Source organism: Citrus sinensis, chromosome 2 (genome assembly GCF_022201045.2).
Source record: "Citrus sinensis cultivar Valencia sweet orange chromosome 2, DVS_A1.0, whole genome shotgun sequence".
In the NCBI taxonomy this organism is placed as follows: Eukaryota; Viridiplantae; Streptophyta; class Magnoliopsida; order Sapindales; family Rutaceae; genus Citrus; species Citrus sinensis.
In genome coordinates, this window is record NC_068557.1 from 13,425,496 (window position 1) to 13,437,182 (window position 11,687).

Below are 11,687 nucleotides of genomic sequence, written 5' to 3' on the forward strand. Positions count from 1 at the left end.
CTATTACTGGCCGGGTCACCGGGACTATAAGTGACACTATGTGACAAGAGCTAACCTTTTGTTTTCTGTATATGTATTATATGATTTGCTTTATAAGTAAATATGCTTTTGAATATTCTGAATTATTAAGAATTTATGTTATGTTATCGTGATATATCGTTTTATGAAATTTATGGATTATGATATATGTTTTAAACAAAAGAAGGCTTGCAATATTTTTTTTGTATCGATAGGCCTAGTATGTTAGAAATAGGTTTACTTACCGAGTTGACGGCTCACCCCTCGTCATTACTTTTTGCAAATTAAGTTTCTTTGAGAGGGGCGCTTAGCTTTGGAGTTAGTAATTTTCTATTTCCGTTGCTATTTGAATAAGAGGAGGAATAGACTTGTGTTTCTATTTAGTTACTTCTATTATGAACGTGTAATTTGGAGTTTGAGACTTTTGTTATTATTTTTATGTCCTCGGGAGAGATTAATTAGTATTAGACATTTGAATTTGTGGATTTATTTGAATAAGAATAGGAGGTATTTCAGTTTGAAACTTATGAGTATAGATTATGATTTGTGAGTAACCTCCTTCTTCATGTGCTCCACACGTGTTAGATTTGGGGTGTTACAATTGTGGTATCAGAGCGGCTCCGCGTGTCCTCTTGAGCGATGGTGGGGTAAACCTCAGCGAGGACGCTGAGTCCCCAAGGGGGGGTGTATGTAACACCCTAGGCGAATCCCATATCGGCAAAGCACGGGAGAGATGTTGGGTTTATAAGGGGTGATCCACACCTTAATTGGCAAGACGCGTTTTGGGGTGTATGGGCGCCCCAAGAACAAATCCGTGCGGGCCTTGTTAAGGCCCAAAGCGGACAATATCTTGCCAGGTCTGGGTTGGGTCATGACATAGCTTTTAACATCATGAAGGAATTTCTTTTTCTCTTGAAATTTAAGCTCAGGGGGTAGCAACCCACTGACTAGATAATTAGCAAAGTCTGCATACCAAGGTGATTCTGACTGCTGCAACATCTGTGCTTGCTATACTGCCATCAGCTGTTCATCAGGAAAAGTTTCAGTGATGCTCTTCCTTTTTATCTACTAGTGTCTGCTTCCAACCGTGACAAATGATCTGCCACTTGATTCTCAGTCCCCTTTCTATCTTTAATTTCCAGATCAAATTCTTGAAGCAATAAGATCCATCTGATTAGTCTTTGTTTGGTATTTTTTTTTTAAATTAAGTATTTGATGGCTGCATGGTCTGTGTAAACAGTTACTTTAGTGCCTACCAGGTAAGCTCTGAATTTGTCAAAAGCAAAAACTACTACTAACAGCTCTTTCTCTGTAGTGGTGTAATTGACCTGTGTTAGAGTGAAAGTTTTGCTTGCATAGTATATGGAATGAAAAACCTTATTCTTCTTTTGCCCTGACATAGCTCCCATAGAATGATCACTAGCGTCACACATTAATTCAAATGGTAAATTCCAATCTGGAGATATAACTACTGGAGCAGTAATGAGGGCTTTCTTTAATTCTTCGAATGCTTGAAGGCATTCTTTGTTAAAGTGAAATGGTTTGTCATGCTCCAGCAATGAACACAGAGGCTTTGCTACTTTGGAAAAATCCTTAATGAATCTTCTGTAGAAACCAGCATGACCCAGAAAACTCCTAATCCCCTTTACTGAATTTGGGGGTGGCAGTTTATCGATTACCTCTATCTTGGCCTTGTCTACCTCAATACCATTCTTGGATATCTTGTGACCCAATACTATTCCCTCTTGCACCATGAAATGGCACTTCTTCCAATTAAGTACTAAATTGGTCATCTCACATCTTTTAAGAACTTTTTCCAAGTTATGTAAACAATTGTTGTATGTTTCTCCAAAAATTGAGAAATCATCCATGAAAACTTCCAAAGTCTGCTCTACCATGTTAGAAAATATAGACATCATGCATATCTGAAAAGTAGCTGGAGCATTGCATAACCCAAAAGGCATTCTTCTGAAGGCAAATGTTCCATAAGGACAGTTGAATGTAGTCTTCTCTTGATCCTCTGGTGCTATAGCAATCTGGTTGTAGCCTGAGTACCCATCTAAGAAACAATAGTATTGTTTTCCAGCAAGCCTGTCCAGCATCTGATCGATGAATGGAAGTGGGAAGTGGTCTTTCCTTATGGCTTTGTTGAGCTTTCTGTAACCCATACACATTCTCCATCTAATTACTATTCTTGTAGGAATAAGTTCATTTTTTTCATTAGCCATTACTGTTATCCCTCCTTTCTTTGGAACGCACTGAACTAGGCTTACCCATGAACTGTCTCATATTGGGTATATGATTCCAGCATCTAACCATTTGATGATTTCTTTCTTCACTACTTCTTTCATAATAGGATTCAACCTTCTCTGATGCTCCACCGAGTTGCTGGAACAGTCTTCTAAAAGGATCTTATGCATACATATTGATGGGCTGATACCCTTTGTATCTGCCATGGTCCATCAAATTGCTCTTCTGTATTTTCCCAGCAAATCCACTAAGCTTTGTTCTTGACATGCATCCAAAGTAGACGAAATGATTACAGGGAGTGTGTTGTTTTGACCTAGATAAGCATACTTTAAATGTGAAGGTAACAATTTTAATTCAAGACTAGGGGGTGATTCAATAGATGGTAAAATTGGTTTTACTTCCCTGTCTAAAAGATTCATGTGTTCAATGACTCTGGTGTGCCTGTTAGATTGTTGTTTGTCCATCCAATTTGTTTGAATTGCTGCAACATCTTCCTCTTCACCTTCCTCAAAGGTGATGACTTTGTTAAGTACATTACTGCAGCATTTGTCTATTCTGTCTGCTACAACAAGATCCACTACACTTAAGAAATTGCAATCTTCTATTTCATCAGGGTTTCACATAGCCTCTAGTACATTAAATGTGACTTGCTGATCATTCACTCTCATGGTCAACTGTCCTTTCTGCACATCTATTAGAGTTTTTGTAGTTGCTAGAAAAGGTCTGCCTAGTATAATGGGTACCTCTTTGTCAGCTTCAAAGTCCAGCACGATGAAATCCACTGGAAAAATGAATTTGTCAACCTTCACCAGTACATCCTCTATCTTTCCTTCAAGATATGCGTGAGATCTGTCAGCCAGTTGCAGAGTGACAGTTGTTGGTCTGCACTCCCCCACTCCAAGCTGCTTAAACACATATAATGGCATCAATTTAACACTAGCTCCCAGATCACAAAGTGCTCTACCAGCGTACCTATTTCCTATAGAGCAGGGTATTGTAAAACTCCCTGGATCTTTCAATTTTATGGGAATTTTATTTTGAAGCATATGGCTGCTTTCCTATGTTAGAGCAACAGTTTCAAATTCTCCCAGCCTTTTCTTTCGTGCCAAGATATCTTTTAGAAATTTCACATAATTTGGCATTTGCTCCAAAGCTTCCATAAAAGGTATGTTTATGTGCAATTGCTTCAGTACTTCCAGAAATTTACTGAACTGTTTGTCTTGTTTTTGCTTCTGGGACCTTTGAGGCAAGGGTGGTGGATGTTTAAACTGCTGGTTAGATTCAGGAGTTACCCACATTCTGTTTGTCTAAGTTGGTGCAGGTTGGTGTTGTAACTTCTTTTTCAGCAAGATCTGGTTGAATTTCTTTTACAGTTGCTGTAGCTGATTCACTGGCATCAGAGTCTTGCTGTGGAGTCTGCCGTAGCAAGCTTCCCTTTTGAGTTGGTTTTTAGGCTGAATTGCATTCCATACCATTTTTGGTTACTTCAACTGGGGTATCAACATGTTTTCCAGATCTCAGACTAATCACTTTGCAGTGTTCTTTGCTCTCTCTCCTAAGATCTTCTGTGTTGCTAGGTAAGCTTCCTTGAGTTCTGCTGCTCATTGCTGTAGCTAATTGTCCCATTTGATTTTTAAGGTTCCTCAAGGACACAGCTTGACTCTGCACAATTGCTTCATTCTTTGCAATGTACTCCTTGATTAATACTTCCAATGAAGTGATTGGATCCTGGCTGATATGCTTTTGCCCTTGACTCTATTGATGAAAACCAGGTAGTTGTGGTTGTGTGTTTCTACTTAGTCCATTCAATGCTGGAGCATTTCGATTCTGATTGCTCCATGAGAAATTTGGGTGTTGTTTCCAGCCTGGGTTGTAAGTATTCGAATATGGGTTGTTCTGAGGTTGTCGATTGAAGTTACCCACATAATTTACTGATGCTGGATTTTTAGGGCAATTATCAAAATCATGATCTTCCCCACAGTAGACACAAGAAAGTTCCGTAACTTGCGTTACTGTTGCTGGAGCAGCTGCCATGGCTTTTACCATGTTAGTCAATGAAGTTACTTGAGCTGATAAGGCTATAATTGCATCAATGTTGTGTACTCCTGCTGATCCTTTGGCTACTGGTTGCCTAGCTGAAGGCCATTGGTAATTATTATTGGCAATTCTCTCCAGAATTTCATAAGCTTCAGTGTAGGATTTGGATAACAAAACCCCATTTGCTGAAGCATCCACCATTAACCTTGTGCTCGGGTTTAACCCATTGTAGAAAGTTTCCAGTAATCTTGAAGGCAGCACTTACTTCCAAGAATAATTTAAGATGGAGATGAGGATCTTCATTTGGCAATCCATTGAATTGCCCAACTGTTTACAATATTTGAAACATCACTGGTTTTAACTCAAAGTTAGCAGCATCTACTTCAGGTCTGATGATACCAGGACGGACAACTTGAGGAGTTAGCACGGCATAATCTCGTATAGATCTGTCTCTGTCATTAGCCATGTAAATAATATTGTTGTTGCCTGGCTGTCTCCTGTTAGCATGTTCATTCTTCTCTTCTTGAATGTTGGCTGGTTGTAAAGGCTCGTTAGGATTCAAATTTCCCTCAACTTGCAAATTATTCATGTCTGAAACAGTTTTTGAATTTCTTTGTTCTCTTCGCAATCTCCTGATAGTCCGTTCAATCTCAGGATCGAATTGGAATATCACAGATCCGTCCTTGTGCGTGCACGTATTGATCTGCCAATCAATGAAATGAATCAAATTTAGTTTTAGTGCTATCACGATTTACTTTGCACTTTAGAAATAAACAATCAATCCTCGGCAACGGCGCCAAAAACTTGTTGGTTGATTTATATAATCAATTATTATCAATGCCAAAGTGCAAGTATACACAACAAGTAATAAAGTAATGAGTATTCAAGATCGTCTCCACAGGGATTGAAGTTACTCAAAGCATCAAAGCAATCACAATAATGCGACTAGCTAAAGATCAAAACAAACATTTGTCAAATTGTTCTCCCGTAACCAATAATTATGAGGGATAAAAATAACTAATACTCCTACGAAATAAACTAAATTAATTGTGTTTAATATTCAATTGAGAATGTAGTAGTTGAATGACCAAACTTTCCTAATGGGGTGACTGTTGATTACCGATTTAGCACCAGTTGTTGTGGTAAGTGTTGTAGCACTGGGTAGAACAAATTTGCTTCCGCAGCTACCGCATGTTGGAAATCTCATACCTGTAAATCTATTAACAATGACCAGTTGCTCATAAATTTAATGGATGGCTTTAAGACCTTTACTCTCTCTACCCTACAAGGTGAACACCTATATCTAGGATTTCACAAATCTTAATTCAAGTATTGCCCTTATGGGATTTAGGACGACCTAATCCAGGAAACTCAACTTAAGAACAAGTAATACTTCAATAATATCCGCCAAGACGTGCCCTTTTGCTACTCTATCTTAACTGAAATCATTAAATGGGTGGTCAACCGAAATAACAATTATGATCGTAAAAACTATTAGAGTATAATGCTACCACATTATCACAGCAACATATAAGAACAATCAAGAATCCATTGGATTATTTGTCACTCAACTACACTTAAATTTAAGTCATATTCTGAATGAGGAAAACAAACATAAATATACTGATCACATAATACATCCAATCAATCAAAGAAAGAAAGATAATATGAAGTGAGCACGATAGAAATCCAAGGCCCCTTCTCGTGTTGTCAACGATGCTGAACACCACCCTCCAATCTTCTTCTTCTTCTCCCTTCTAATTGTTCTTGGATGATAAAATAATCTTCTCCCCGTCGTGGCTGCTATGTGGTGCGTGCTTCCTTTTATATCACAAATTAGGTTAAAAACCAAAACCTATGAGCGTGCATGTGTTTAAATTAGGAAACATGCAGATCGTGAGTTAATTGCTGACCGTGCCTATATTCTCTCCCGCGTTACTCCTAATTTGCTATAGCACAGGTTGCTCTAACATCCACAATAACCCTTGTATTAATTCCAATTGCACTTTCTGTCTGTTGTGACTATCTTCTTTCCTCCCCTTGTCCATCTGCTGTCTCTGCATTCTCTCATGAATTTAAAACCTGTTTTTAGCACAAATTACTATGACAAAAGCAAAACTTGTTACATCTTAACTAAACTGAATGTTTATGCACAAAGTCACCCAAATGTAATCAAAACACATTATTTACTCTCTCAATGACCTTTATTCAAGTCTAGAACAGATGTAATAACTCTCATTTCCTAGAGTTATCAGATACTAGGAGGTAAGTAAACTAGATTTCCAAACAAATTACAATAAACAATATATATGTTTGACTTGTGTGAAAAGCCTATTTTGATATGTACGAATTTGGATTTATATGTCTCTGCTCATGTGGTGTGTTGTTATGTATTGGGTGTGATTATGTACATGGGCATATGTATGTGTGATGGTTCATTGGCATGAGCACGAAAATGCATTGAGTTTTCTATGAAAGAGAAAGTGGATTTTTGCAAACGAAATTTCTGTTTTATGAGATTTTGCATTGGGGGCCACCTCTTGAAGTTGTATGGGGGCCACCTCTTGAGACTATGCGGGGGCCACCTCTTGAAGGCCAGAGCGCCATAAAGTACCACATATGGTGCAAAGTGCCACGCACAGCACAAAGTGCCACATTGCAGGATACGTATTTTATTGAAAGAAAATGAGAAAGTTTGAAAGCGACAGAAAGAGATTTTGATGAATGTATTTACAGTATTTCCAAAGATCATGTCATATCATCCACTGCATTATGTATAAGTATGTATGTATTTCCCTACAAGAAAACCTAGTTTGCTTACTAGGTTTTGTACTCATTATAGTTTATTACGATTCAGTTTCCAGAAGTCAGGATTGATTCGTGAGGAGTGAGAAGATGGATTTGAATTAAGGATGGTAGATGGTTTCGTTAAAATTTTAAGTTATTCTGCTGGCTTTTGTATTTGAGGCTCGAATTTTATCAGTTGTAAAGAGTTATCTAAATTTATATGTGAGTTGTGGACATATTTGCCCTTGGATTTCGGACTAGGGCATTACAGTATTGATGGCTAAAAGAAGGGGGAAAGGGTCCCATGAAGTCGATACCCCATACGTTAAAAATCTCAACCACTAAAATTAGATTTAGTGGCATCATGTTCCTTCGTGTAATGTTCCCCATTTGTTGACACCTATCACATGAAGAACAGAAAGTATAAGCGTCTCGAAATATAGTTGGCCAATAGAAACCACATTGTAAAACTTTAGTAGCCGTTTTCTTAGCACTGAAATGGCCTCTTCAAGCTTGTTCATGGCAGAATGAAAGGATATTCTGAATTTCACTTTCTGGGACACATCGTCTAACAATTTGATCTGCATAATACTTGAAAAAATACGGGTCATCCCAAAAGAAATTCTTTATTTCTGCAAAAAATTTGGCTTTGTCTTACTTGGTCCAATGCTCTGGAAGTTGACCTGTAACAAGATAATTCATGATATCAGCATACCACGGTAATACTTCCACACTCATTAATTATTCATCTAGAAATGACTCATTAAATGTTAATAGTTCTGTAATTGTGTCAAAATGGAAATGAGAGAGATGATCAGCCACAACATTCTTTGTGCCTTTCTTATCTTTAAATTCCAAGTCGAATTCCTGCAAAAGTAACACCTAACGAATTAGTCTAGCTTTTGCATCTTTTTTTATTAGAAGATATTTAAGAGCAGCATGATCTGTGAATACAATTATTTTACAACCAATGAGATAAGATCGAAATTTCTCTAATGCAAACACTACTGCTAGCATTTCTTTTTTAGTAGTTGAATAGTTCAACTGTGCATCATTCAATGTTATACTAGCATAGTAAATAACCTGAGGAATTCGATGAACTCTTTGTCCTAATACTAATCCTACTACATAATTAGATGCATCACACATGAGCTCGAATGGTAAGCTCCAGTTTGGGGGCTGAATGATGGATGATGATGTTAACAATTACTTGAATTTTTCAAATGACACAAGACATGAATCATTAAAGATAAAAGATACATCCTTAACAAGTAGATTGCATAAGGGTCTAGAAACTTTGCTAAAATCTTTAATGAAACGTCTATAAAAACCAGCATACCCAAGGAAAGATCTTACTTCTCTGATTGTTTTAGGTGGAGGAAGATTATAAATGAGATCCACCTTTACTTTGTTAACCTCAATATCTTTGCTCGAAATAATGTGACCGAGAACAATACCTTGTTTTACCATAAAATGACACTTTTCCCAATTTAAGACTAAGTTCTTCTCGATATATCTCTGCAGAACTAGTGTTAGATGATGTAAACATTGATCAAATGAATCACCAAAAACAGAAAAGTCATCCATAAAGAATTCAAGGAATCATTCAACCATATCAGAAAAAATGCTCAACATGCATCGTTGAAATGTAGCAGGTGCATTATATAATCCAAATGGCATCCTCCTATATGCAAAATTGCCAAAAGGGCAAGTGAAAATGATTTTCTCTTGATCTTTTGGTGCTATGGGAATCTGATTATATCCTGAGTAACCATCTAGAAAGTAATAAAATTCATGGCCTGCTAATCTATCAAGCATTTGATCGATAAATGGTAAAGGAAAATGGTCTTTACGTGTGACAAAATTTAACTTTCTATAATCAATGCATACATGCCATACTATAGTCACTATAGTGGGTATAAATTCATTATTGGCATTCGTAACTACTGTGACTCCTGATTTTTTTGGGACAACTTGTACAGGACTGACCCATGAAGTATAAGAAATTGGTTAAATGATACATGCATCTAATAGCTTAAAGACTTCAGTTCTAACAACTTCTTTTATGTTAGGATTTAACCGACGTTGCATTTCCCTAGTAGGTTTAGTATTTTCATCAAAGTGAATGTAATGCATGTAGTCTACTGGGTTTATACCTTTGATGTCTGCTATGGTCCATCTTAATGCTCCTTTGTGCTCTTTTAAAACATCCAACAACTTACCTTTTTGTTCGTCATTTAGGGATGATGAGATGATTACCGGCAGAGTACTTTCTTCTCCCAAAAATGCATATTTCAATGTATTAGGTAATGGTTTGAGCTCGAGTTTCGGTGGTGACTCTGATGATGGGACGAGTTTCTTCTCAGATGGTGCTAGTTGTTCAACTCTTGTCTTCTATTTATTAGTGTCCATGGATGGTGTTGAGTCAAGTAGGGCGTTGACCTCATTAACTGATCTGTCAATATCAAAATCAAAAGCAAAGTGAGTTAAATATCAAAAGCAAAGTGAGTTAAACATGTTTGTAAAGGGTCATCATTAAGGTTTGAAAGAAAAGTGTCATCAACTAATGCTTCAATTAAATCCACATCAACAATTCCATCATCTGCATTATGAGGTTATTTGACAATGTTGAAGATGTTCAGCTCCATAGTCATGTTGCCGAAGGACAACTGCATATTTTCAGTCCTACCTTGAATGTGAGCATTTGATGTTGCCAAGAAAGGTCGGCCTAGGATAATAGGGATGTGCTTCCTTGAATCCTGGATTGGTTGAGTGTCAATTACAATGAAATCAATGGGAAAATAAAACTTGTCTACCTGGATAAGCACGTCCTCCACAATACCACGAGGTATTTTCGTGGACCAATCTGCAAGTTGTAACACCACTGGAGTTGGGTGTAACTCTCCCAATCCAAATTTCACAAATACTTAATAAGGCAATAGATTTACACTAGCTCCTAAATCCAACAAAGCATTCTCAATTGTGTGGTTCCCTATGCTACATGAGATAGTGGGGGAACCTGGGTCTTTGTATTTTAGAGAAATTTTGTGTTGGAGTATAAAATTAACATTTTCTGTTAAAAATGCCTTCTTTTAAACATGAATATTTCTCTTTTTAGTACAAAGGTCTTTAAGAAACTTGGCATAAGATGGAACTTGCTTTATAGCATCAAGTAAAGAGATGTTAATACTTACCTATTTGAAGATTTCAAGAATCTCACATGTGGACTTTCCTTTCTTTCCTTTAGCTAACCTCTGAGGAAATGGAGCTTTGGGAACATATTCTCGTGGGTTGGTTTCTTCTTTCTCCTCCGGTGATGAGTCCTCAGGATTTACAGGTACAATTTGATTTTCTTTTGTCACTGGCATTTTCACTTTGTTGTCGACATCTTTTCCTTTTCGCAAGGTCATGACTGTTTTGACCTCTTCATGCAGTTGTGGTGAACTGGTACTTGCTTCATGTACTCCTTTAGGATTAGGTACTGGTTGACTTGAAAATTTACCTTTCTCAACAGTCATTGCCAAGGTCAGAACTGAAGAAGCAAGTTGTCCCACCATCTTCTCGAGGCTTGAAACTGATTGGGCTTGTGAGTTGAAGCCTGCTCTCATCTCATTTCGTAGTCCATCAATGGTGCGATTTTGTTGCTCAATCGTAGAGTGAGTAACATTCTTGAAATTATGGAATGCATCCTCCCATGGTCTGGGTTGAGAGTAGTTCTGGTTCTAATTGTATAGTCTAAATGGTGGCTGAGAGGCTTGAGGAATTTGAGGAATTAGTTGCATTGGTGGAGCTGGAGCTATTGGTCCATTCTGTTGGAATCCTTGAGACCATGAAAAATTTGGGTGGTCTCTCCATCCAGGGTTATATGTGTTGGGGTATGGGTTGTAATTTGATGGTTTTCTCATTACACCTATGACATTGGCTTGATCTGGATATGAGTCATAGTCATGTGGTTCTATTGATTTAGCAATCGTTAATGATGCTATTTGTCGAGAAAGACCTTCAACCATCTCCTTGACTTATTTGATTCCCGAAGTTAACTCACCAATGTGAACCTCATTTACTTCCTTAATTCTTTAAGTATTCCTGAGTGATCGACTCCATTGTTGGGAATTATCTACTTGTCGCTGGAAGAATTTCCAAATTTCTGATGCACTTTTTGACATTAGCTCTCCTCCACTTGTTACCATTAGTCATTCTTGCACATTCGGCAATAATCCCTCCAAAAAGTATTGACATTGGTGCCATTTCTCGTACCCATGATGTGGACACTTCAAGAGTAGCCCATTGAATCGCTCCCATGTTTCGAAAAACTGCTCGTCTTCTCTCTGGGTAAACTCTGAAATTTCCCTGTGAATAGCATCAGTTTTATGCACTGGGAAATATTTATTCAAAAATTTAGTTACCATTTGTTCCCATAATGTGATGCTATTGCAGGTAATGTATTAAGCCATGAACGAATTCTATCCTTTAAGGAAAATGGGAATAAGCTGAGTTTAACATCATCGTCTGAAAAATTCTCGTATTTAAAAGTTTGACAAATAGCATGAAAATCATTCAGATAATTATATGGGTCCTCATTTTCTAACCCATAG

General features: G+C 37.4%; 1 non-coding gene across 1 annotated transcript; it reads left to right on the top strand.

Annotated features, from left to right (window-relative positions):
• Window positions 1-11,346: 11,346 nt before the first annotated feature.
• LOC112495850 (small nucleolar RNA R71) lies at window positions 11,347-11,450 on the top strand. Its single transcript, XR_003062226.1, has one exon. It is a non-coding gene; the product is annotated as a small nucleolar RNA R71 (small nucleolar RNA).
• Window positions 11,451-11,687: the final 237 nt, after the last annotated feature.